This window comes from Talpa occidentalis, unplaced genomic scaffold (genome assembly GCF_014898055.3).
Source record: "Talpa occidentalis isolate TD23 unplaced genomic scaffold, MPIMG_talOcc4v2.1 talOcc4.11, whole genome shotgun sequence".
NCBI lineage: Eukaryota > Metazoa > Chordata > Mammalia > Eulipotyphla > Talpidae > Talpa > Talpa occidentalis.
Window position 1 is genome coordinate 25,643,968 of NW_023601104.1, and position 27,912 is coordinate 25,671,879.

At 41.5% G+C, this 27,912-nt stretch overlaps 1 protein-coding gene across 10 annotated transcripts in view; it reads left to right on the forward strand.

Annotated features, from left to right (window-relative positions):
• Window positions 1-27,912, forward strand: part of GCNT3 (glucosaminyl (N-acetyl) transferase 3, mucin type) — a 68,888-nt gene that overhangs the window by 19,170 nt on the left and 21,806 nt on the right. The window lies entirely within an intron of this gene.

Sequence of the window (27,912 nt, forward strand, 5' to 3'; positions counted from 1 at the left end):
ACCAGGGCCGGGTTTCCCCAGGACAAGATGGCGTCGGCAAAGTGGAGGAATGAGGGGAGGGGAAAATGAGGAGACACAGACAGCTGATAGGGTGCAAGTATCTCCTGCTGAGGGTCTCAGCAGGCCTTTATTTATACATCAGAAATTCTTTATGTGATCATTACATCATGCAATCATGTGATTTCACTTTTACATTGTTTCAGAACTTATTTTTGATCATCAATCAGTGCCCAACCCTTTCTTAATTTTCCCAATATATGATTAACTTGGTCGGTTGCTTGGTTAGTGGAGGAGATGTCAAGAATCTAACTTTGACACTGTGTCTTGAGAGCATGAGGCATCTGAGGAGAGAGGAATAACAGATCTGAATCCTAGAGGACAGAGGCTGGGAGTTGAAGAAATTTGCCCCTTACCCAGTCGTGGACTACTTGGGATTGGTGTTTGTGTGTGGCATGAGACAAAGAATGAGGAACTGCAGCATGTGTCCCTTGTTCTACACTAGAAGGGTTTTTAGAGATTCAGTGCTGGGGCTAGGGCTCTTTGGAGCAACCTTATATTCTTACCTCCACCCTTCACTCTGTACTGAGCCCTCGGAGGCCCATTCAGAGGGGTGAATGAAGATAATTATAAGTCTAGGACTTAGCCATTTCCTGTCAGTTGCCATAAATCTTAATTTTGAATGCTGACCTGCAGGTCAGAGTCAAGTCTCTATCAGAAAGTGAGGTCATTGAATAGATCCCAGTATTGGCATATGTTGAAAGACATATGTAAAGGCCTCTCGAGTGGTAAGGTAGCTTATGTATAGTGAAACCAATAAATTACTCATCACATTTGTACTGCTTACAGTAACTCGAAAGTCAGTGGTCATTCATATGTTATTTTTACGGGACAGATGGGACTCCAAGGTGTGGGTGCGCACACACAGTAAAAGAAATTAGCTAACAAAATATTTTACTTAGTCTGGACTAATTAGCATACAACTAGAAAGGAGTAGAGGAGGAAGTAAAGTAAAAAAAGAATTGTCACTTTACTCCTTTCAGGCATCATCCTTTGTAGCACACCAAGATCCACGTTCACTCTGAAAGTTTCACGCACTTAAGCTTTCACGTTGTGATTCCAGGTCTCATCTCCTGAGAAGGTTATTTAGCGAAGTCATCGCTGTCTCCATTCAGAGCGACTTGCCAGGCCATGTTAGATCCATGTGTTCCCCCATATTTCCTAGCCCCATGCTTTCAGGGGCGTGTGACCAGTTCCAGCCAATGAACTACTTAAATACTAGTTGAAACATTTAAGGACTGGTACGGGATTCAACTCTCTCTTCTCTGCCTCAAAACTATCAGTGAGTTTGATCTAATTGATGATTATGGGATACTCTTTTGCCAACAAACATAATCCACATTCTTTTCAAGTGTACATGATCTGGACCATAACACAGTTCTCAATAAAAGGATTCAAGTACTCCAAAGTATGTTTTCTGGCCACACTGAAATTGAATTAGAAATCAAGAACAGGAAAATCTGCAAATAATTGGATACTACACAGTTCTAAGTAATCATTGCACTAAAGAAGAAATCAAAAGTGAAATTAGAAACTCTAACACTAAACATCTATTAGAAAACAAGAGTCTCAAATCAAATATACCTTAGCTCATATGTTAAACTAGAAAAATAGGATGACATGAAATCCAAAGTATGCAAATGAATGAAAAAGAGAATAAAAATCAATGAAATAGAAAAACAAGAGGAAATCAGTGAAAACCAAAAACTTTTTTTGAGATGATAAAATGAATAAACCTCTAATCTGATCAAGAAAAAAGACAAGTTGCCAATATCAGGAATAAAAAATGTGACATCAGTATAGATTCTATGACGAGTAAAAGGATAATAAAGGAATTTTATGGACAACGAATATTGTTGCAAAAATTCTTAAATTGTTAGAGAAATAAATCCAATAGTCTATAGCAAGGATAATACCACTAGCCAAGGCCTGGACCCCACTGACACGACACTTCACCAAAGAAAATATAAAAACGGCAAATGGACACATGAAAAACTGCTCAAGATGATTAGAGATAATTGTTTTAAGATACTAGGTCTTGGAGTTATGTGGTATGTCATAGATAATTACAACAGGCCCTAGCTTCTTCCTCTGTCACATTGGAACAGATTACCCAACTAGCACCAGAAACTAGAAGAAGGGTCTGAGATCCAGGGTAACAATGACTATGGTCTCAGGAGCAAGCGGTTCTAGGAGAAATGCGAGGGCATGCAGGAGCTCAGTAATGTTTCAAGTCCATTTCCAGGAAAACTGGGAATCACTTGTCAGGGCCACCCTTAGAGGAACAGTGTTAAATAGGCGCAGGCACCAGACTTCAGAAAGTCTAGAAGGAATTGCTGGATCATATGGAAGCTCTATGTTTAGTAGGTCAAGAAATCTCCACACAGCTCGCCATAGTGGTTACATATACACCATGGAATATTACTCAGCATTCAAAAAAGATAAGCACATGCAATTTGCAGCAACATGGATGGCGCTGGAAGGGATCATGCTCAGCGAAATAAGCCAGAAGGAAAAAGAAAAATACCGGATGGTCTCACTCATAGCAGGAATCTAGAAAACTTAAATAAGGGACCAGGAAAAAGAATAACTATAAGAAAGTAAAAATCAAAATCAACAAACAACTATGAACCAGAGACACTCTATGGGGGGCGGGGAGGGGCGGGATTTGGGTCAAAATAAGGGGGTCACAATTGTATGGGGAATATAAAAATAAAATTTATAATAAAAAAAAAGTCTAGAAGGAATCGGAGGTGAAGGGATGGAAATACTAGATAAAGGAATGATGGAGAAATTTGACAAAAAGGGGACAACAAGAGGGAAAAGAAGAGACAACAGCCAGAAGTTGAGGGTGACAAGGCCAAATGAAGAGAAAATCCTAAAGGAGAGAAATACCTGCAACCACTGCCATTCCAGAAAGGCGCCCTGGAGCGTGTGCAGTGGAGGGTGATGTGAAAGGTTGCAGGTCTAAAGGTCATGAAAACCAGGCAGCAGGCAACTGTGGTAGACTTTCTACATCTTAAATTTTCATATGCAAGGAGATCAAACTCTCGGTACCTCTAATGTGTGGTTAGATAAATGCATCTCTGGAGAGGTTCATTCCTTGACCTGCTATGTGAGATTATATGAGATATAAATAGATGGATCTATAAGTTTATATAGCTGTATTGCATTAATGTTTAGTGTGTATAATATTTTAGTATTTACCGTGCTGATATGATTAGAATCATTAATACCTAAGATTTAATAAACACATTATGCCAGGCTCTGGAACTGTACTGTACTTGTCACACAGACCCTAAACAAATAAATACTACTAATAATATTCTATTTTAAAAGTTTATAAAAATGATATGACTTGCTCAAGAATTGGGGAGTGGTAGAGCTAGGACTAGAGCATGTGCTCCAGTGTGCCAGAGATCAAAACTAGTGTTTATAAATGCTGCCTCAAATGGCATCCTTGCAGCCTGTTAGTGCCTTAACAATGAGGACCCGCACCCCTAGTTATGGCAACGTGGGGGTGGGGAAAGGAGTGAGGGGCTTGAGAACAGTTGGTTCTGAGATTCTTTCCTGACTAGATTTTTCATGAACAACGTTTCCTTGTTAATGGTTAACAGGAACTGTTGCCCCACAGAGAGGCCAGGTGGGAATGCAGCCATGTCTGTATACCTCCGATGGTTACTTATGAGTCGCTTCCTCATCAGTGTTGAAATTACTTGAAAGTTCTGCAGAGTTCACATCTATTACTTTGACCCAGAAAGTGAGAATGTAGGCAGAGAGCATGATGCCATTGCTGAAATTCTTTATATTGAGGAAGAAACAACTTGATGCAACTGACCTTTCAGTGAGCTGCTGAAGGCTGGGATGCAGTGGGGGAGAGGGTGAGGGAGATGCTAGGGGTTCAGAGGTGCTCAAGCTTTGCCAAGTGGCGTGGCTCTCTCACCCAAACTGATCACCCTCTCATCCCTTCATCCCTTAGTCTAAAAAACCCTGCTATTGTCACTGTCCTCACTCATCCTGTGGTCTCAGCTTTTTTTTAAATCTCTTACCATCAGTCCACACAGCTTTATAGTTCCTGCTTGTTAGAACCAGGAGGGGAACCCCATCTCTCTGCTCTCCATTTCTGTTTTTAAACAGTGATTTGATCACCCACTTTTAAACCACCACCAGCCAGTCCTATTGCCTGCTGCTTAAACCTCCTGCTCTCTTCCAGGTGCCTTTAGCATTGTGGTGCTTGCATCTCAGGTTTGCCTGGCACTCAGCCCCTGATGCCAGAGGGATGTTTCCAGCGTCCAGATAAGTGATGCCTGTGGCGCTGGATTCACTGTCTTGTTCCTCTCCACTTTGTAGAAACTGAAATTACAGATCCCCATGTAGAAACTGAAATTACAAGTCCTAAACTTCCTTTTTCCAATGATGCCATATACCTTTTAATGTCATCTTTTCCACTCTACCTTATTATTCTTTATCTCCCAATGTCTCATTCATCACTGGCTTCATTTGTTTACTTATCCAGCATGGATTTTATGTTCAACCATTTCTCAGCTCTCGTAAACTTCCTCCTTTCATCCTCTCCCTGGATCCTAAATACCTGTTTGATGATTCTTTTAATTACCCCTATTTGTCTGCAGTTGTTTTCCTTTCCATTCTCATTCTTGAAACCCTGTTCTTCCTTGTGAAGTCTCTCGTTGACCTTACCTTCCACTTCTCAGGGACATAGGGGTAGTGGCAGGACAGCTCTATATTTTGATGAAAATATCTATTTTCACACATTTCATATCACATTTCACATCAGATATTAGCATATCTGGAAAGGATGAATCTGTATGTGCTTCAGAGGGGCAGGTGTTTTAGCTAGAGGGATGTAAAAAAACAACAGAAGGGTGTGTATTGCATTCAAATCAAGAACTATGTCCTGGATAAACAGGTCTTTCTATCGTGAGAACCAAATTAAATGAAGCCAGGTCTATGACTCAACAGATTTTTACTTGAATTTCTGTTATGGGCTGGGCACTGGCGACATAGTAGAAGCAAAACAGAGTCCCTGGCCTTACGGTCAGGGAAGACATGGTCAAGGAGGGGACATTTGAGTAGAGACTTAAATAAAATGAGGGATCCAGAATGTGGGTTATGGGGCAAGAATGTCCAAAGGAAAGAAACTATGTGCAAAGGTCCTGAGACATGAGCAGATAGTGTGTTGGAGGAATAGCAAGGAGGTGAGTGAGCCAGATGTAGAATGAGGAAGAGGAATGATGTGGTTGAAGACGGGGTCAGAGAAAGGTCAGTAGAGCTTAATGGCAAGGCTAAGGCCATCATGTACAAAAGAGCTTTTTGCAAGTCCTACCTGAAAGGATTTCAATAGAATTAACTTATTTAATAATTTCACTAAAGTAGATTTTATTTCTTCCATTTATCTCACATACCTCTTAAAATACAAGACTTTAGGGTAAAACACCTCAGCCTACCTGATGAGACACAATGGGCAGGTTGCAAGACATATCCCTGGAGAGTCCAGCAGGACTCAAAAAACTCCAGTTGTCCTACAGAAGTAGTTCTCGGTTTATTAGTGATACTAAGTGAATAGATCCTCCCTGGCTACTGTTTGTCATTTGACTGTGTATAGTTTCTTTTGCCATACTCAAGTGTTTGATTTTTATACTGTTAAATGTCAGGGGTTATGGGGGGTGGTTTTGACTTCTGTGCTTCTTGCTTTAATAGATCAGCTTCCCCCTTAAGGAAAAAAAGTCTTTTAGTTTTCAAATATGGTTATATTGAAACTAAGTATTAATCAATCTGAATTATTTTCTATATGGCATGAGGTATGGTCTAACTTTATTTCTTCTAGATGGGCAGCCAGGGCTATTTATGCTGGAGCTATTTGTTAAATAAATCTCCTGTTGACTATATCAATATGCATTATTCAAAAGTGAAAAATAATAGAGCCTGGGTTTCCTCAAGGGTCCAGCTAACTGCACACTAATAAATCAATTACTCCAGAAATACTTTTGAGAGCTTGTTAAGTGCAAGGCTCCATGAAAGATACAAACAGGGTGAGGTGTACTTCCTTCTGCTAAAACGAGAGACACACACTTAATTGGCTCTTCCTTCTCACCTCCCCTGCTGGCCCCACAAATATTGGGCCCAGGGATTCCATTCTTGGTCTCTGTACTTTATGTGCTCTCTTTGTTGACCGTCAGTCGTGGCCTCCACTTCCCAGACCTCCAGATACTTGAGAATGCAGAGATGTGGCGGTTCAACAGCCAAGTGAGTAGCTGTAGTAGAATTAATGCACAGGCGGGATGATGACTATGCAGAGGAATATGACTATGGGGAACTCAGGTGGGCTCAACAGAAAGTTCAGGGATTTGGTATCTGGAGGTCTTTATCAGGGGCAGGACAGGGGGGAGGGAGAGGGGGAATAGAGCATTTCACAAATGTGTTAGATGGCCTGCCCAAGGTTTTCTAGGCATTTGTTGGCCAAGTCAGGAGTAGGACTCACATCTCCCAGCCTTCAGTCCTGTGTGCTTTCTATTACACAGCTTCTTAAGGTAGGGGGGGTGTGTGTGTGTGCGTGAGAGAGAGAGAGAGAGAGAGAGAGAGAGAGAGAGAGAGAGAGAGAGAGAGAAATTTTGAAATGTTACTTTCATGTGGAAAGGTTAGGAAAAGTTGAAAGAAGTTTTTACCTTCCCTCTCGTCCTCCCAATGTAGGACCATCCACAATTCATCACTCTGTTGGGAACTGAAATAAGTCATTTTGTGTAACCAAGCCTAGAATCTAGGGCAAGTATCTAGGTGACTGGTAGAGAAAGAAGAACACAGGAGGAAAAGTAGGCAGGGAGGCAGAGAAGGGATCATGGGTGACTGCTCCATTTTGAGTCTGAAATGTCAATGGCAGATGCAGGGGGACCCTGGGCAGGATAGGGCCCTGTGATAGTTTGGGGTTTTATCAGCAAAGATGGGGAGTAGTAATGACAATGAGAACAATTATGTTAACATGCCATTGTTGTTGCAAATTGGTTTCACCTACTTTGGCTTAAATGAGCAAGAGAACAAACCTATGACAGAGATCAGGAATTATGCCATTTATGGACGAGAAAACTAAGACTTTGTAGTGTTTCAAACCAAGGTGACCTCAGTAAGACATACAATAAAAAAAGAAAGCAGAAAAAGAAAAAACTGAGAATGAAGTCACCACTGACTGCATGCTGGGATATTGCTGGTAGAATTCAGGGAGTCTGTGTTTCAGCCTCTCTGGCTGGTTAGGCAAGTGCTTTCTTTATTCTGGCAACCTGGAAACCCAGGGCACAAAGAAGGCATTTAGTAAATCCTTGCCAATTTTACCAAACTGAAACCATAACATGTAGCATCCAGTACATACTTTTCTGATTGAAACTTGACAAAATGGAGTCCTGTAATGCTTTTTGGTTGTTGGGGATCTTAGTCCTAGTGAGAAAAACTATCCAAAACTTAGAAAGGAGGCAAGAGCGCTGCATACCCTTTCAAAAATCGTATTACATACCAAAGCATCGTCTAAAATACTTGATAAGTCATGTGATTCTAACAGATATAATTTTAGTTTATTGTTTACTATTGATTAGGGTCCAGATACAATAAATTTAATGTTAACTTGTGGAGTTTTGTCTCAAATAGAGGCACATGAATTTGTTAGGAAAGATAACCTAAAATAGCTTAGAGTTTATGTGTCTTTGTAGACTTATATACATTACCAAAACATTAATTTCAGCATTCCTTTTTCCCCTATTATATATTTACCAATCTCTCCTATTCTCCTTAGAACCAACTCTAATATCCTGCTAATTCCCTTATTAAGTTTACTATGTCTTTGGGGTCTCCCTGGTGGCGCAAGGGGTTAAGATGCAACCTATGAAGCTTTGGCAGCTACTGCAGCACGAGTTCAGTCCCTGCCAGGGACCCTCCCACATGGCACAGCAGACCTCTCCTGTCTTGCCTGCTGCTCCCCTCAGCAGTGTATTTCAGTCAGCCTGCCTATTCTGTGCCCCGCTGTGTCTCTGGTGAATCCTCTCACCCACCACAACTCTGGCCTGGGCCCCAGTTCTTGTATGCATAAATAAATAAATCTTAAAAAAAAAAAGGTTTACTATGTCTTTGACAAATGCTTGTTATAAATTTATATGGATTGTGGTTTAAATTTTTGAAATTTATAGCTTGATAATTCAAACCTATGTTACCAAATTTCCTCTTGGAAATTAAGCTCACATCATCAAATTAAATGAGTGTGTGGCTCCACTTCCTCCCAGTCTGGCACTGCGTTCTCTGTCCCTGTGCCTCTGAGGTCTGGGGAGAGTCAGAGGGAAGTGGAAGGGTGTCCTTCATCCTCTCCATTTTAGCTGCGTGGGTTTGTGTCATTTCCTGCCTCCTCGCCCTCCTCTTCTCTCTCCATTTTGTATAACGCATGATTTAAAAACTTTTTGTTTTTTAATAAAAGTTGTACAAAATAAACCCATGTTTCCCTCAGATTCCCAAATGTTAGCATTTTACCACTTTTGCTTTATCTTTTCTCTCTCTCCTTCCCTCTCCCTCCCAACCCCCCTGGACATAAACACACAGATTTTTGTCCTCCTTGCCTCATTTCAGAATAGGTTATGTCCTCGTATACCCTTTTACTTTGTATTTTGTAATAAGGGTATTTCATAATAAGAATGTTCTGTGAGCATATAGAGAAAAAGACAAAAATCTCACATCAGTACAAAGGCAAAACTTGCTGGCTGGCCATAGATCTGAGGCATGTATGAGGGAAGGGGGAGGGGAGGGGCCTAAACAGGGGAGGAAAGAGCACAGAGACTGTGGTGATAGGTGTGGTGGTGGGAGATCTACGGGGACTATGCCCCGGGGGAGAAATAGTTACTGTACAAAAATGAGCAATGATGTAAGAAAATAAATACATTTACAAGGGAAAAAAAGAATATTCTGTTAGCATGGTATAATTATCAAATTCAGAAAATTTAACCTTGGGGTGCTACTTTTTATACCTAATGCATAGGCCTTATTTTGTCAATGGCGTGTTCTTAAATTTATTTTTTTATTTTATTTTTTTTATAGAGGCATGTTTTATTTATTTATTTGTTTATTTTGTTTATACAAGCACTGGGTACAGTCAGAAGCACGGGAGGGTGAGAGAATTCACCAGAGCCAGAGCAGGGAACAGAACAGGCAGACTGATGGAGAAATACACTGCTGAGGGGAGCAGCGGGCAGCAGGAGAGGTCTGCGCGCCATGTGGGACCCTCCTCCGGTGGCCGGGGAGCAGCTGGGGATCGAACCGGCGCCGCAGAGGCCGTGGGCAGCTTCGCAACCCAGCGCTCAACCGCTGCACCGCCGGGGAGGCCCAATGGCGTGTTCTTTATAACATTTTTATAGCATACTTTTCTATGCAGTGTTTTTCCTGACTCAGTGCAGCATCGTATGTTGCATGTCGCTGTCAAACCTCTCAGTCTGGTTTAATCTCCACCTTTCTTTGGCTTTCAATCAGCATTTTTGAAAAACATGCTGTTTGTTTTGTAGGGTGTTTCTCAGTGTGCGATTTCTCATGTTTCTCAGTCATTCTTTTCAAGTCCAGCTGGAACATTCTATAAAAGAGTGTGTGTTCTCAGGGTGTAGCATCTGGAACACAGTGTCTGCCCCTCATTAAGAGATGAGAATTAATCACAAGGTCAAGGTGTTGTCCAGTTTCTCTTCTGTATTTTTACTGTTTTACCCCTTGCAATTCCTAATCTGTGGGAGCACTTTAAATCATGCAGATACCTTGTGCTGATTCAAAACTTTCCACTCTGTATTTACAATCCACTTGTGATTCGCGCGTCAACTGATCTTTACTTTGGTGGCTGCAAAACAGTGATTGTCCAATTCCACCACCCCCTTCACATTTATTGCTTGTTATTATGAGGAAAAGCACCCCTTCTCGCTCATTGCCTGCCTGTCCACCCAGCCTTCAGCTACTGATGTATCTATCATAGAATCTATTTTATTGGTATGAACTTACGGATTTCTCTTCTATTCAATTTGTTGCAAGCTATTGCTGTCCTGATACATTTTAATGTTCAGTTGTTTCAGATCAGTGCTTTTACTCTGTTCCTGTGTCCTTTTACCATGCTTCCATCATTTGGGGGGAGCGCTTCCTTACTTTCTAGAATAGCAAGTTTTTCTAGTCTCATCTTGGACTTCCTTAACCCAGGCCTGGAGTCATCCACTTCTCCAACAGGCCCTGATTCCTTTCAAGGGAGAATGATATTTAGAAGCCTATATCTGGACACTAGTTTTTGCGGTGTCATTGTATGTACCTTACAGAGTTTGAAAATAAGCTCAGAGAAGCTGCTGTTTCCTGGAAATTAGGATGCTTGCATTACTCTCTTAGGAATCATTGCAATTATGCAGACGTAGGGTGCTGCAGAGGGCCTTGATGCCCCAGCCAGATAAGACACTGGCAGGCAGCTAAGAAAAGGGGCTTCATACCGTGGGGCCGAAGCTAAAGGGCCTCACACCGTGGGGCTGAAGATCTAACATCCCTTCATTTTTTGTTCTTGGTCATAAAAAGAGAAAAATTTATCAGAAAGTACATTAGGCAGTAAATTATATGTATCAGTGTACTGCAAGCAATTGGCACGGAAAATTACCTGTTTAGAAATTAGTTATTAAACAATTTGGCCCACTTGACAATGGGAGACGATTTATTGTACATATCTGACAAGCAATCCAGCACAACTATTATAGTAGGTCTTTCTTTTGCTTTTTTAGAAATTCCTTTTTATTTAGAAGTTTCTTAGGAAAGTTTTTAAATGAAGTTAACTGTGTTAAGAAGTTTCTAGGTAGAAAAAGTTTTGATAGCTGAGTAGCAGCTGGTCTCCGGCTGAAGGCCATATGCATAGAAGAGTCTCTTGATGCTTAGGCTTTAGCTGATAGGGATGTACTGGCGGCTATCAACTGTCTTAGGTAATGGTCTAGCTGAAATAATAAGTTTTAGTGTTAGATTTGGTTTTTTATCTATTAACCTTGAAGGCTACCGTCTAGCTGAGACCCATAGGAGCCAGTAGTCCATGGGAATAGAATATTCTGATTGTCTCTGCTTTACACATGATGATGTATTTTTTTCTGATTACTAAAAATGAATAAATAAAGACCTGCTGAGTCTCTCGGCAAAAGATACTAGCACCTCATCCAGTGTCAGTGTCTCCTCACTACCTCATCCCCTTCCCCGCAGCCCCTTTCGCTTCACCTAGGCAGTCTCCTCCTTTCAGGGACTCCTGATACGACATTTTGCCGAAAGCTGGTCTCCGGCAGTAGGGATCTACCCAGGCTGGTATACTTTCAGTTACAGGGGCTGATTGTTGATCAGCTACACAATGCCATATACACATACATACTTATACACATATACACATGAATATATGTACTAAATATGTAATTTGTATATATGTAATTTATATAATTGCTTTGAAAATATATACCCTGTACAGTATATCATATAGATTGAAATCTTTATAGATGTTTTACAAACATCCCTTTATGTTCTAACACCGCAGTATCAAAAACTTTATAGTGCAATAATATCATCTAACTATGCAAATAATGTATAACTAGAATAATATTGAGTAGAAATATAGAATAACATTCTTTTGGAATTATTTTTAAGAACAGAATTACAAGGAGAATAGAGCAGGTGATCAGTGTTGGGTGGCCAGCACAGAGCTATTTCTCCCCACATAAAAATCACAGAACATATTTCATTCATGATTATGAATTAAGATCCCTTCCCAGTGTTGCCTTGTGTCAGCAGAGGAGAAAGATCATATGACATTGAGGTGAGACAGATGAAAGTTGTGATGTACCATAGGAAAGGCAAGACAGTTCTGGAAGTTAGCAAATTTCAAAAGGCTCTTTGAAAAAGCAGTTAACATGTATCTGAAAAAGATTCCAGTTTTAGCCAAATATTGTTAAGAATCTGTCATGTTTCAAAATGCTGCTTTTGCTTTCTCTAGCTACTCACTACTCTCTGGCATTATTTTAGAGGGGCTAATTTATTCTTCCCTAGTAGCAACCTTCTCTAACAGTTTCCAGACAAGCATAGTATGGGTAGCAAGGACACTGTGAAGAACTGTCTTGATTAACTTGGAGACAGTCATGAAAAGATAATAGACTCTATATGATTATCTAATACTAAATTTCAGAAATTAGAGGCAGAAACACATTGCTTTCTTCTTATACCCTGACATTGTCAACAACTATTTGACATTGTCAATAACTATTACTAAATTGGGAAACTGATAGAGTTAGGTAAAAAGAAGTCAGTAGCATATGATTTTGTTCTGGCAATGTTAACAATTTCTTTTCCTTTTTTTTTTTTTTTTTTTTTGACTAATATGAAATGCACACTGGATGCAAGGGCTGGGCCAGGTCTTGCAGGAATGTTTGAAACAGCTGGGAGTCACCGGGCCTTTCATACCACCCATTAACCATCCCACTTAAAAAAATTTTATAGCACTTATTCTGAGGTGCACATTTGTTCCCCAGGTGAGATCGCTGAGTATCAGCAGCATCTGTTGGTCCCTGTTAGCCCAGCTGCAGTCCTGGCGGAGGAGTGGTGGTTCACATATGCAGGTTAACATGAACAAAAATTACTGCCTGAATCCCTTCAACTAAGATAGATGCACTGTTGGAATCATTTGTGTTTATAAATGTCATTTTAGCTATTTTTTAAGTGTATGGTTCAGTGGCACTAGGTACTGTCACCACCATCTATCCTCCAGAAGGTTTTGATTTTCCCAAACCAAAAGTCTGTATACATTAAACAATCAGCTCTCACCCTCTCCACCCTCCAGGCTCTAGTAATCTCTGTTCTACTTTTTTTCTTTGAGAATTCAAAACTAGGTACCTCATAGTGGTATCATAGTATCAAGTGGAATCATAGTATTTGTTCTTTTGTGACTGTTCTATTTCACTAGCATAATGTTTTTAAGGTTTACCCATCCCACGTTGTCAGAATTTCCTCCCTTTTTAAGGCTAAATAATATTCCATTGCATATGTATACCACATTTTGTTCATTCATCCATTGATTTATAATGCTTTTTATCAAATGTCCTTTTCATCAAATGGCTTTTTAAAGTATAAATGACATACAGTGATTATAAGTATACATCCTATCTATCTACCTCTGTAGAGCTGTCACAATAATGACTTTATGATATGACACTAAAACAGAAAATCAAAATATAAAAAGGGTGTAAATCAAGCAGATATTTATTGTTGGAGGAATCATTAAAATCTTGTTTTCTTGCCATCCACCAACAAAGTATTTTATGAGAGATGAAAAAGGCTGTTAACTATAAAGGAACAAAAACTTGTACTTTCTTGTCCCCCAGGCAAACTACTGCTCCCTGAAGTCAGGACGAATTACCAAACTTCTCAGAACAAATTTCTAATTCATGCATCATGGGTGCTATCATTAAATAATTGTTCATTAATTTGCTAGAAAATTCTGACTGACTTTGAAGAGAGGCCACTCCATTTCCAAAGATATGTGATTCAGTCAAGCAAACAATGAAACTACAAATGTAGCCAAATATAAGATGCTGACTAAACCCCAGGGATCTTCAACATTTAAAAATTATACTGTCAAGGCACAACATCATGAGTAAAGGTTGTAGGTCATTTGTAGCTAAATAAATCTGAAGGTGTGCTTTCATAAATTCAACATTCTAAATGACCAGGAACCTCTGTATACAGCTTCGGTTGATAGTATTTATTCTCCTTATAAAATAATGATGGTATCTTGGATTTGAGGAAATGAGATGACTAGGAAAAGGTAGAAAACATGGTTGCAAAGTTTGTATGTGAGGCGTTGATGGTTGTCCTCTCCTTTTGAGACGTGTCTCCCTCACCCCACGTCTCAGGGGAAGTGCAGGCAGAGCCAGCGCTGGGATCCTACCTGGTCTGCCAGACCTAGCTGGTCCTCTGGCTGGACAACGCTGGTATTTAAGCTTTCTGCATATAAAACTAAATGAAGGGCCTCCCCGGTGGCGCAGTGGTTGAACGCTGGGTTGCGAAGCTGCCCGCAGCCTCCGCGGCTGGGGTTCGATCCCCAGCTGCTCCCCGGCCACTGGAGGAGGGTCCCACATGGCGCGCAGACCTCTCCTGCCGCCCGCTGCTCCCCTCAGCAGTGCACTTCGGTCCTTCTGCCTGTTCTGCTCCCCGCTCTGGCTCTGGTGAATTCTCTCACCCTCCCGCGCTTCTGACTGTACCCAGTGTTTTTATGAATAAATAAATAAATAAATCTTTTTTTTAAAAGATTTATTTATTTTTTTATTTATACAAGATTAAATACTGCGCTGTGACCGGTGCTAAAGGAGGTTCAGGTTTTGAAGTGGACAGTGTTGGTGCGTAAGCTTTCTGCTTATAAAACAAATGAGAAAAATTGCAGATGAAAATATCAAGTGCCAGCCTAGATATGAGCATTTTGAGGAGCCTTTCTTCCCTCATATACTTGTTTCCGAAGCACCTAATAGGAGCACTTAACACACAGCCTAGTACCCACCTGTCTTCTCCCATCATCTGTTCAATTCCTTGAGGTCAGCACCTCCATGTGCTCCACTGAATATCCTTGTGTACAGCACAGGTTGAATGGGTGAGAAATATTCTTTCTGAAGATATCATAGAATAGAAAGAATACGGTACTTGCTTCCCTTGAGGAATAGGTTTTTTTCCTAGAGAACTTATTTGCTTCAAGTTTAGGTTTTTAAAACTATACCTTCAACTGTTTAAAAGTAGCAAAATTCATTCTTAAAATGAAAAGTTTATTAAAAATGTGTTAGGTAGACAAGCTGTAGATGATCATAACTTGCTTTTCTATACTAGGCAAATTTATTTGGGGCTTGTAAATATCGATTTATTGGTTGGTGTCTTTTGATGCCCTCAGAAGAGGGATTCCTTAGAAAGGAGAATGCAAGAAAGACACGGCTGTGGGGAGCCTGCAACTGTCCTGGGAAATGGGAAGGGTGCTCCCGTGGCAGTGTCTTTGAGCAAAGCAGTTTGGGAATTCAGTGTGATGGAGCCTGATTGCTGAGCAAAGGTGTCTGGGTTTTTTTCCTCTGAGCCCATGCAAAGGGAAGCTCTTGGGGATTCGTTTTTGGCAGGGGAATGGCACTGCAGACCTGTAGTTCAGGGAGATATTCTGAAAACAGGAGAGACTGACAGGCAGGGATAAGTGAAATGACTGCGGCTGTGGCTGCAGAGGCTGAACCAAAGCTGGAAGGGAGGTGGGCCTGGGAAAGAGCCAGTCAAGGTGCATCCAAGGGCCTTGGCAATAGATGGAAAGTGGTTTGCTCTGTGTTCTGTGTATACATGGTGCCTGGCATTAATTGCTCCATCAATGTCTTACTGCATCAGAGACTTCACTTAGATGGGAAGGAGGAAAGAATGTTAAGACGTGATTGAACAGTCTAGCCTTGGTGGGTGGTGGTGTCAGCAGAGCTGTCTGGAAACATAGAACTGGGAGGGGAGTAGGAGAGGTGATGTGTTCAGACAGGGTCAGCTGAGGTGGTCATGGGCTTTGTCTATGCGTTTTTATCAGCGATAAAATCATGTTATTATCAGCGATATGTCTACAGCTTGCTTTCTTTTTTTTGTGCTGTTCTTGCTTGGTTTTGGGATCAAGGTAGTGTTTGCTTCGTGACATATGCTTGGGAGCTTCCCCAAGGAGGGGGGGAAATACTTTTAAAGAATTTGGTAATCAGGGTAAATGTGCTCTGGACATTCCCGGAAAATAAGTTGGTGCATAAATACTGGATATTGCCCTGTTCCCTTTTCATTTCCATTGCCAAGGGCAGGGAACACAATGTTTCCATAAACGGGTGTGAGGAAGAGAGGCCTCCCTCAATGACTTCCAGAGAAATTCCAGTCTGCTTTCCTTTGTAATGAGTATCTTGTCTTCCTTATTATCAGAAGGGTTTGGTTTCTTTATTATGTGTCTCATTTGACTGTGTGACTGTTTTTCCTGATACTCCCATAATTCTGTTTGTTTTTCACTGTGTTTCTGCTATTTTCCAGCTCTGGCCTCCCAGTGAAACTTTGCCTTCCTTCACAAACAATACTTTCTAACCCTTCCATTTTTTGAGTCTTCCACAGAATCAACAAGTGAGTTAGTCCCATAATTAAAGGAATTTTCTCTCCCTGTTGGATCAGCCATTTCTCTTTGCTTGAATACACAGACCATGCATCTTATCTGCTTGTTAGTGAACGGGAACTTGATTACAGCCCTCATGAATATCTTATTTAAATAGCACCCCAATTACGTGCACTCTGTCACTCACAGCATAGCCAAGATTAGGTGCTTTTAATAGAGGAAACACAATCCGTTGTACTACCAATTAAGATTTGACTTGTTTGCTCTCTTTTATGAAATAGAGTCTAATTTCCCAGTAAAATAAAAGGCATTGTGTAGTTTTTTCAAAATCGCTGACTGTGGTTTTTGGAAATATGCTTGGGAGCTTTCCCAAGGAGGGGGGGAAATATTTTTAAAGAGTTTGGTAGTGATCCCTCCACTTCAAGGCTCCTCTGTTTCCTTATGTTCTCCTCCTTTTCTCCCACACCTTACTGTAACACCCTTTTCCTGAAGTGCCAAAAAGTTAAAAACTTTATTTTAAATCAAAGCTATTTTGTCCGAGTGTTGTGTGAAAAACCCAGGTATGGGGGCCTCCCTGGAGGCATAGGGGTTAAGTTTCAGCATATAATGCTATCACCACTATGACCTGAGTTCAGTCCTGGCCAGGGAGCTACCCACATGGCGCAGCAGACCTCTCCTGTCTCACCCGCTGCTCCCCTCAGCAGTGTATTTCAGTAGATCCACCTATTCTGCTCCCCACTCTGTCTCTGGTGAATCCTCTTATGCCCCCCCACACCTCTGGCCTGTACCCCAGTTCTTGTATGCATAAGTAAATAAATCCTAAAAAAAATACCCAGGTGTAACTGTTATAGGGCAGCCCCGATACAAAACCAGGTGCCTGACTGTGGGTCCTCACCCGCGCGCTTCAAAGGACTTATCAATGCTCTACTGCAGGCACACGCGAAAGGTTAATAAAAGGTTTATTTACAAGGGAAGGGGAAATGAGGAAATGTACAGCTCTGGGAGAAAAGTGGGAGACAAAGTTTGAAATGTGTCCTACCGAATCCGCCGATCTGGAATCCCAAATGGCACTCTGAGAGCTGGCCACAAGCCAGGAGCCGTGAAGCCAGGAGGCGAGGAGAGAGCGACCCCCAAGGCCCACGTGTTTGTTTTTTTTATACCAACCCTGGCTGCTTAACTCCACCCTCAGGTCCCTGCCACCTTCCCTTTGGTGGTGACGGGATTTGTCTTTCCCAGTGTCTTGATGGCTTTGGTCTGGAGTGGGGGTGGGGTCCACAAAGCCTATATGGGATTAGCTCAGAACATCCTTTCCCCCTAACATAACTGAAATGGGTTGGTATCCATGTCAGATTACAAATTTCTGGATTACCAACCCATATTGGTAAATAGCAGCTTTTGGTTTTGTTTTTTCTAAATTTATTCTCTTATATCATTATTCGATAAGGGCAGTTTTATTTTTTTAATTTTTTTTTTAGAGATTACTTATGCATACAAGAACTGGGGTACAGGCCAGAGGTGTGGAGGGTGAGAGGAGTCACCAGAGACAGAGTGGAGAACAGAACAGGCAGACTGACTGAAATACACTGCTGAGGGGAGCAGTGTGCAAGACAGGAGAGGTCTGCTGCCCATGTGGATCAACTCCCTGGAAGGCCGGGGATTGAACTCCTGCTTCAGAGGCTGTGGATAGCTTCACAGTGCTGTGTTTAACCCCTTCCACCACTGGGGAGGCCCAAGGGCAGTTTGAATAACCAAGGAGCTTACCAAGTAGTTTTCTGTAGTCCCTAACCCCCCAACCTCAAAAATTCTGCAGGGGCTATAACTGTGTTCAGTCATGTAAACCATCCAACCAGCAACACAATGCACATTTTCTAAAGGTTGTATTTTTGGAGCAGCTTCTAGGAACGCACATTTCCAGGGGAGGGGGATGAGAAGCCTGCATTTGCCTGGGTCCAGCGCGAGAGCCAGCTCAGTGGTCATTTTACCTCTTGCTCCTCCCCATGACTGGTTCTTACAATCCCATTCCACAGTGTGCCTTGACAGGTGGCTCCTCTGGTGGCTGTGAGGTTGTGTGGGAGGCATATACCACAACAGTAACACAAGCACATGCCAGAGAAAACACAGGTTAAGACAGTGATTCTCAAAATCAGTGACAACTTTTTACTGAAAACCTCATAATGCAAACCACTGATTTATTAACTCTCCTAGGTTGGGTCACTCAGAGCATTCACTTACATCCTCATGTGATTCAATAAAGATGAGTCCTCGGGTGTGAACATTAGCAGACTCCTTGGGTGTGAACACACAGCATTCTGTTTAGCTAATGACACAGGTGTCTTCTTGTGAGGCATTAATAGTGCCCACGGCCCTTCTGCTTTGGAGGACAATTTTTCCTATTAGTGATGTTTCAGTATTCAATAAGGACGGGCTTTGTTGCCTCTGTGATTTGAGGCTGATTGAGTGAATTTCGAAAGGGCTTCTAAATGTGCTATAACATCCTTCATCCCAAAGGAGGAAACAGAGATGGTGGCCAAGTCATCATACCAATGAAAACAGAATGTGTCTGCCTGGCCCTGAAGAGGCGCAAGTTGGCAATTATTGTTATTGTGGGATGACTTTTTCCCTCTACTCCAGCACAATCATGATACAGAGACCAAGCCATCAAGGTAGAAGTCATAGCCAAAGATTTATGCCCCACAACCACTGGGTCTCATTTGTACAACCCAATAAATACTTAGTGGTGGACAAATGCACACATATGGCTGTGTGTATACATATGAGTATAAAAAAGTGCATATACTTTTTTAAATGCAGCAGTCTTGGCATTAAAAATGCATTGGAAATTAGTTCCTTTCCCATGATAAAAATGAATGAACATGGAATGACTTTCAATATGTTTAGTAAGGAGATAAGGCAAAGAAAGAACAGGTAAGATGTGATTTTTTTTTTTTTCCCAAAATAGTAGTATACGTTGACTGCATTCTCCAGAAATTTCCTACATGAGTCAGTCATGAGTGTGCTGGATTAATATCTCTTAGAATCCAGCAATTCTTCCTTTTTTCAGAAATGAGCAGGGTTTATTCATTTAGTCACCTCCTCACTCATTCCACAAACATTTGATGTGTTCGAGAGATAACGAGTGTGAGGTTAAGCAGATTAACTCTGAGGCTGGACTGCCTGAGTGTGAAGCCAAAGAACTCTGCTGAGCATGGAGCTCGTAACCTTAGGCGAGTCATTTTCTTCCCTTATGAATGATCTACTCTCTCTGGTGCAGAAGCGGAGGCCTGGGAAAACAGCATCCTAGGGCTTCCCAGCCAGAGAGACCAGAGACGAATCTAGAACAGTACCAGGAGAGGCTGTCTACCTAGGAGTCATTGTTCTCCTAGTGTGGGCAGATGGAGTGGGATGGAGAGGATGTGGCATGGGAGCAGGGCTAGATTGCCAGGGTACAAATTCTGGCCCTGCCACCTACTAAGTTGTGTAATCTTGAGTAAGTTGCTCAGTGTCTCTGTGCCATATAAGATTTATTGTGATGATAAAAAATTGAAGTCGTTAGAATAGTAAATATCAGTTTGTGTTGGCTGTTATTTGGAAGGTAATTATGGCAAGTGTAGGGTTAAACAGATTAAAAGGTGAACAAGAAAGCATAGCTCTGCCCTGAGGAATTTACAACATAATAGAGAAGAGTGCGGGAATTACTATAATGAGGAAATGTCTACAGGATGTTATATGAACAAGAAACAAGGGCCTCCAATCCAGGCCAGAAGGTCAAAGTTGCTGTCTAGAGGAAGTCACAGAGGAGATGAGACTTGGAGGAGATAGTGGTGGACATTGCCTCTGAGCTGAGGAAACAGCCTGAGTCAAGGTCCAGAGGGGAGAGAAAACTGGGTTATTTCTCATAATTGAAAGAAAAGCAGGAGAAGTACTTGAGCAAGTACAGGGGCAAGGAACAAATACTGTCCTCTTGAAGATAAGGTAACATCTGTTGGATTTTCAGCTTGACTGTGACATCTTTATGATATGTGTGGCTGATCTGTTTACCTATCAGGAATTAGCCCAAATGCTTCCATGCATTTCCCCTTCCCACAGGGCTTTAGGTTTACTTTGCTACAGGAACCCTTGGTACGTATGCTTAATTGTTATTGCTTATTTCTGGCTCTTCTACTCAACTATGAGTTCCTACATGTTTGTATTTGCATGATACTTGTTAACTTACTACTATGCTCAAGGTATAGAGAGATAACAAAGACAGGGAGAGGACCCAGAAGCCTCCCAAAGATAAAAGGAGCTAAAATTTTAGTTGGGATTCTTGAATTCCATAAGCATTCCACCATGGGCTCTAGTCACTGTCAGCTATCAGAAGCAGGTGCACACCAGGTCAGACATGGGCTCAGCACTTTGTAGGCTGGGCCATGACAGGATGCCTTTGGCAAAGACAAAGCTCCTCTCTGATGAGCTGGAGCTACCAGATTTGAAGGCTGGAAGGTCCTAAGGACCAAGTTTGGCCTCCTACCTGTGCATGTTTCTGTTCCAGGACTTTGTGACAGAGAGGTGTGGGTGGAGGAGAAGTCAGATTCACCTGGGTCCTGCAGACAAGTGCTCCCCCTCTTAACCTTTCCTTTTGCTCCTCACCTAGGAAGGTAGAAACTCTCTGCTCAGGTCCAAGTCAATGTCCCTATGATCCATGCCTGAAAGATGTCAATGACCATGTGAAACTTTCTAGGGATTCAGATTAGAGTTCATTGGACCTTGTGGGCTAGGACAGCATAGAGAGCGCCCTAGAAATACTTTCCTCTTGCTACAACAAAGGACGTTATAAAGAGCCAGTAGTTTCTGTTTTCTTTTTAAAGATCAAGAAAATAGAACTAAAATGCATTGTGTTTCTTGGTCATTTAATGCAAACATATATTTTCATTGATAAAAAACAAAATTTCATCCAAATAAATATAAATACTGAGTTGACTTTATTTTGCATGAGGCAGTATCTCATCTTGCAAGAGAAAGGGCACTGCAAGGAGTTGTAGAAAATCATTTTTATAAAGTAGTTTTGTAAAATAGCTTTTATAGTTAGAAGGAATAGGACAAGAAGAGAAAGGTGATTTCAGACAAAGCCACCTTTTCTAGGGGAAAGCTGGAGAGTCGTGACATGAAGATTTCCTCTCTAGTGCTGACCAGGAAATTCTAGGTTGATAGATTTAAAAGCCTAATCTGGGAGATGCTGAATTGCAATTTGGTTATGTGTGAAGTCTTTATGGGGCTTCTCAGAAAAGACTCTATTTGATTCTTGTTTCTTTTTAACAGTCACTTTCCTTTGTTGATCGCAAACAAAGGCAGTTATTACAACAAGTAGGGTTCATTTGGGAACAAAGCAACAGGAGAGAGAGAAGGTTAGGGAATGCATTCATGGAGATGCAGGGCAAGTTGTGTCCTGTACTTTGCTAATTGACAAGGCAGGGGCATTCTCTCAGGAGCCTCCAGACCTCACTTAAATAGGGATCTATATGTGAATAATCACACCCTTGAAAGATAATATGAGTAAGTGAAGTGACATTCTGTGAGTGTTAGGTGATGCAAGTGTTCAGATTTTCTCGTTTCTTTCTTTAAGTTGCCCTCATTATAAAAATGTCCATTTAGAAAATGGCAGTTCTAGTTCTAGTATTCATTTAAACATAAATGCAGGTCTACACACAATCCTACATCCTCTTCCCATCTCCCCCCCCCCCCCCAGATAAAGACCAGATCTGTTCCCACAGCCCTACAAAAGGGTAAAATGAAGAAAAAGCATGGCTGACTCCTGTAGTCAGAGCATTATTTTGTTGTTTTCTAAGATGATCCTAAAATAGCTTTTTTAAAATTAAAGATGTATAATGCATGTGCATCCTAGATAAATTAGAAAACTAATGAGACTAAAAGGAGAAATTGGAAACCAACAATAACCACACAATCCAGACCACTGTGGTTAATGTTTTCATGCAGTCCTTTCTAGACCTTTCCTGAATTGTGTTTTAAAATAAGAAGCAAAAGATGATGCTGGTGATGGTGTGGGGATGGAGCAGGTGAGGAAAGACAGACTAGCTCCTGTCCTTTACTTTGTAGGCCTCAGAAGAGCTTCTCTTTGCTCCCTGTAATGTACACCCTTTTCATATCTATAATTCTTAATGTCTCTGAATTAGGAATTTGTGAATGGCTATTCATGTCTGAGACCTGAAAAAGTAGTGGTTAAATAAGGTAGAATTGTATTTCTCTCATAAATGTAGCTCAGAAGTATAGTCCAGAAGTAGTGAAGTGGATCTGTGGTATTACCATTTTTCAGCTCATGCCTTCCCCTCAGTTACCTCAAGGTCCTAGAGGGCTACTAGAGATCCAACCATTACATCTGCATTGATGATAATGAAAGAGGGAAGGAACAAAGGGCTTAACCTTCCTCTGTTCTAAGGATCTTTCCTATAAGTTCCATTTCATACCGTTAATATTTTTACTAGTGGTTTCTATCTAGCCATCTGCTTTTTGTTATGAAACAAAAAAGGCCTCTCTAACTTAGGTAACAAAAATATTCTATGTGTTTTCCAGAAATTTTAGAACAGTCTTTTCCTTCTGGATTTAAACTTGAAATTTTAGTTAAGTTTATAGTATGGGATAAAGATCTAACTTTCAAATGACTGCTCTCTGGGGATGTTTTCTTTAACCCGTGTATCTGTTCCTCTTGTAACCACTTGTCAAGACCCTTCCCTAGACAATGTAAGAGGCATTCAGACATATTCTTAACTCTTCTTTTTCTACATTTCTTTAAGACTCACACTCAAGTTTGTGTAGCCAGATCCCTTCCAATTTGCAATCAAAAAACCCTCCCTGGACTGAAAACTAGGAATATATGGAATTAAACTCTAACCAGCTTTGTTCTCTGCCCCCTCCTCGTGATTAATTATTTGGCTCCACCTGTATTCTTGGAAACTTGGAACATTGTGTTACATCCTCATACAATTCTGTTTCTGTTGGAGGTTGAGTGACATGGAAACAGACACCTGCTGGTTGCTGAGAAAACACCTCCTGGGAACCGGAGGCCCCTGGAGTGTCTTGTGGGCCGCCTGGGACCTGACAATGGGAAGCCCTGTACTGTCTTCATGTTGCTTTCTCCCCACCCCTGGCCCTCCTGCCATTAAGGGAGCTGGTTTTCTGGGGAGCCTATCCTGCTAACTCCCTTGAGGGCCAGTCTTGAATAAATTCCTCCCTGTAGAGACATTTCTCATGGTTCAGAGTTTGGCTTCCTGGGTGGGAGCCAAAGACCTGGTTTGGTGTTTACAGTCACGCTTGTATTTCTCACCTTTCCTGTGTCAGTGTCAACGCTGGGCTCCCCATGCACAGCACGTATCTCTTTTTGTATATATAGCATTGTGACCTAGTTCAAATTTCCACACAAGACTCGGAGCCCCTGGAGAGGTGGGCACTACCTTAATCACCTCTGCATCACTTAAAACCAAGGAGCTTCCTCAATCAACGATTGTTACACAGAGTGTAACTGCCAAGTTACATACCATTAGTTATGGGTTCCATTTAAAGGTTACTTCCTAATGACACAATGGGAGGCAACTAACCTCATTAATATGCCTCCAAATCTCATTTTTCAAAGTTCAGTTTCATAGGCAAAATCAATCTCTTTAATGTTGTTTTGGTTTTAGTTAGCTTCAGTTCCGTGGCATTATATTTTTGTGTATCACTTACTTCCTGGAGCCTTTATTCACTAATTCCAGTAACTATTAGTAAGCCACAGTTCCAAGACTCCAGTACCTAGGGGAGCATCCCAGGGGTTGTGAGGAAGCTGTTCATTCAGGAAACAGAGTGTGACCTCCATCTGCACGTTCTCACCTAACTGCTGTGCAGAGGCAAAGCTAGGGGAGGCACAGTCCCCATCCCAGGCCATGACACTGGCTGTTGAATTCTGAGGTGGGGGCATAGAAGAAGCTTGGCTGTCATTGACCTTTTGGCCTGTAGTGCTGAGGGACAGGCAACCTTGCCTTGGTAGAATGCAGAAACCCCTTTCCCCAAGGAGATTGGGGGTAGGGAGAGTCAACAAATAAGATCTCTGCGCATAGCAAATGATCTGCCTTGGGAATATGAGTAGAAAGGAGGAGCAAGTTGGATCATTTCATCTGGGAACTTCCTTTTCTGTGTTCACAAGCCTCCTCTGTGCTGCTTGTTTCTTGACTCTCGACTCTCTTTTCCCTTTCCCTCCAGGCCCTGTGGAGCTTTCTAGGGGCAGGGAGCACTTCGGCACATCACAGAGGGAGCAGAGCTGTCAGGAGGGACCGGAGAGTGCCCTTGCCAGCCTGGTAAACCTCTGCAGAGTGTGAGCTGCAATTTACAGCCCCATTAGAAACAAAATTGATCACATTGGGTCTTTGAAGCACTTCTCTGTGGCCAGAGATTATAACCTCACCTTTGCCAAGAATCCCCTGGCACGGAACATTAACTAGGGTTGGGGCTCAAAGCAACCTCCACCCCATCTTCCTCACTACCTTTGGTCTCTTTCCAGCTCCTGTAGATCCAGTAACACAGTAACTTGGTTTGTGTCTCCTTATCCTCACTTCCTGCCTCACAGTCAGTCTCTTCTCTGTCAGTGTCTTGCCTTTGCTATCTGGGAATGCGTGCAGCCTCTCCTGAGTGGCCTTGAGTTAAGTACTGAGCCATAAAGAACACTCCTAGGAGCTATTAATGGTAGCACAAAGTTGCCAATATCAAAGGTAAATGGCCATTATAACAAAATAAAAGGGTGCATTTGCCAATTTGTAAATTCCACTTAAAATGGAGGGGCCCCTCCTGCCTGGGCCCTTCTCTAACCCTATTATTGGCACTGTAGGTTCCCCTAAATCTCCATCGCAGTTAACTTTCAGATCCCCTGGATTCTCCCAGATCTTCCCAGGCTTAGTTCTCCATCCCCTCTGCTTGAACTCTTAGGCTCTCCTACAAAAACACAAGGATTTATAAACTCAGGAAAGGTAGGCAAATGTATTTGCCTGGTAGACAGGCTAAGCTCATGATTAGGTGAAAAGGATTAAGCCGTGTGGTTGGGAACAGCTTGCTATTTTCAAAACACTGTCACATTAACAGTCATTGTGGGAAAACCTGGGACTCTGCTAGACCTCCTTATAGTTATCATTGGGATTAATGTTGTTTTTATTTTGGATACTTGAGGGAAGTGAGTAGCCTCATCATTTTCAGTACTTGAAACCTCTAAATATCATCATGTAACCCTAGATTCTTGGGCATGTTTGCCTCCAGGCTCATCTGGCTGTGTAGCCTAAAAGTGGGCAGCTGGCTGAATGCAAACCTGGTTTGCAGTCTACCCTTAGCATGGAAAAGCTGAGTCCAAGAGGGTGGGCTTCAAAGATAATAACATAAAAACGAAGATCAGGCAGAGTTGGCTTTGTCTTACAAGAATTGTTTACACAGCCTCCAATATAGTGAAGGGTCTTATACCTTGGGTCTGGGTTCTGACCTTGAAACTTGCCTGGTTTCTCTGGTATCCTCTTGCAAGTGCCCCATCTTGTCTTCAAGGACTGCATGGTGGAACCTGCTGGACCATCATTCCCAGCGGCCACCTGACCTCTGCAGGTTGCCAGGCTCCTCTCCTCCCTGTGTTCCTCCCCGTGTTTTTCCCCTGCTGTTCTGTCCCCTCCCCTGCACTTCTGGGGTCAGCTGCAGCTCCTCCCTGGCCTCTGCTGTGTTAACTGACCACTTAACAGCTGCATATTTTACCAGAGCACAGAGAAGGGAATAATTCCAGCTCTTCTCTACCTGCTTGTCTAGCGCATCACCAGCATCAATACTTTTACATTGTTCACAGTTCAAGAATGCAACTTGTATCCTCTTTGAGCTATTCTGTGACTAAATAGACCTTAGTAAATAGACCTTAAGTAAACTGGAGTTTACTTAAGAACCTTCAACAAGAGGCTGCATATGGCAGATGTTAAGCCAAGTCCCTCATGTATGTTATCTTGTTTAAGCTTCACAATAATCCTACTAAATAGGTATTAGTATTAGCTGAAAGAAGTCACTCAACCACTGAGAGATTACAAAATCTGTTCAAGTCACACAGCTAGAAAGTGGCAGAGGCAAGGTTCAGATCTAGCTCTGAACTGCCAAGAGCGAGGTGTGCCCAGAACTGCAACCCACTTGGTGTTTTAATTTGTAGATTTTCTAAACAAAATGCAATCACAATTTAATATTACCATCTACTTAACAATTAAGAGTGGATGGCTATTTTGGTTACATTTAGAATCAGATATTGACTCAGTGATATGATTTTTATGGGAAAGAAGGTGGTATTTAATTTTATTAGATATTTAACATTTTTATTAAACTTAACAAAACCTTAGTTTTATTTTTTCCCAACAGAGTTTATATATATATATATATTACATCATTATTCATATATTTTTTTTACAATGTTTGTTTTCTCAGGTGTAGTCCCCATAGAATTCCCACCACCGGTTCACCCGTGCACCATCACCATTGTCCCTTGTGCTCTTCCCGCCCTTGTGTTGATCCTTCTCCCACCTCCTCCCCTGCAAAATGTCTCTGATTTATAGTTTATTTTGTTTTGTTGTTATTTTTTTCCCTTGATCCTTTGTTTGGTTCCCCTATATTCCTCCTATAAGTGAAACCACCTTTATTTTTCATTTTCCTTCTGACTTATTTCACTGAGCATAATCCCTTCTAGCTCCATCCGTGCTGCTGTGAACAGCATGAGTTTATCTTTTTTGATTGCTGAATTGTGTCTGTGTACCACATCTTCTTGATGCAGTCATCTATATTTGGGTTGATTCCAAGTCTTACCTATTATAAATAGTGCTGCAGTAAACATAGGGGTATTCTTTTGAATTGTTTTTTTTGTCCTCTTTGTAGATCCCTTGGAGTGGAATTGCCGGGTCATATGGTAGCTCCGTTTTTATTACACTTCAGAACCTCCAGACAGCTTTCCATAGTGGTTGGACCAGTTTGCACTCCCACCAGCAGTGTAGGAGAGTTCCTTTTCACCACATCCTCACCAACATTTGTTGTTGCTAGTTTTTTGGTATGTGACAATCTTACTGGTGTAAGGTGGTATCTCAGTGTGTTTTTGATTCGCATTTCCCTGATGATAAGGCATATTGAACATTTTTTCATATGCCTGTTGGCCATTTGCATTTCCTCTTTGGAGAAATATCTTTTAAGTTCTTCTGCCCACTTCTTGACCTTTGTGATCAGTCCCTTATCAGTTGTATGGAGTGCAAAGAATTTTTCCCAATCAGTGGGGTGTCTCTTTGTTGTGGTTAATGTCTCTTTTGCTGTACAGAAGCTTTTCGGTTTGATGTAATTCCAGGTGTTTATCTTTTCCTTAACTTTCTTTACTTTGGGGGATGAGTCTTTAAAGATGTTACTGCATGTATGTCTTGTAGTGTTTTACCTATATTTTCTTCTATATATTTTATGGTTTAGTCTATATTTTATGGTCTACCTATATTTTCTTCTGTATATTTTATGGGTTCTATATATTTCATGTTCGGTTCTTTTATCCATTTTGATTTTTGTGCATGGTGTGAGGTAGTGGTCTAGTTTCATTCTTTTGCTTATTATGGTGGTCCAGTTTTCCCAGCACCATTTATTGAACAAACTGTCCTTGTTCCATTGCATATTCTTTGCTCCTTTGTCAAAGATTAGTTGTGCAT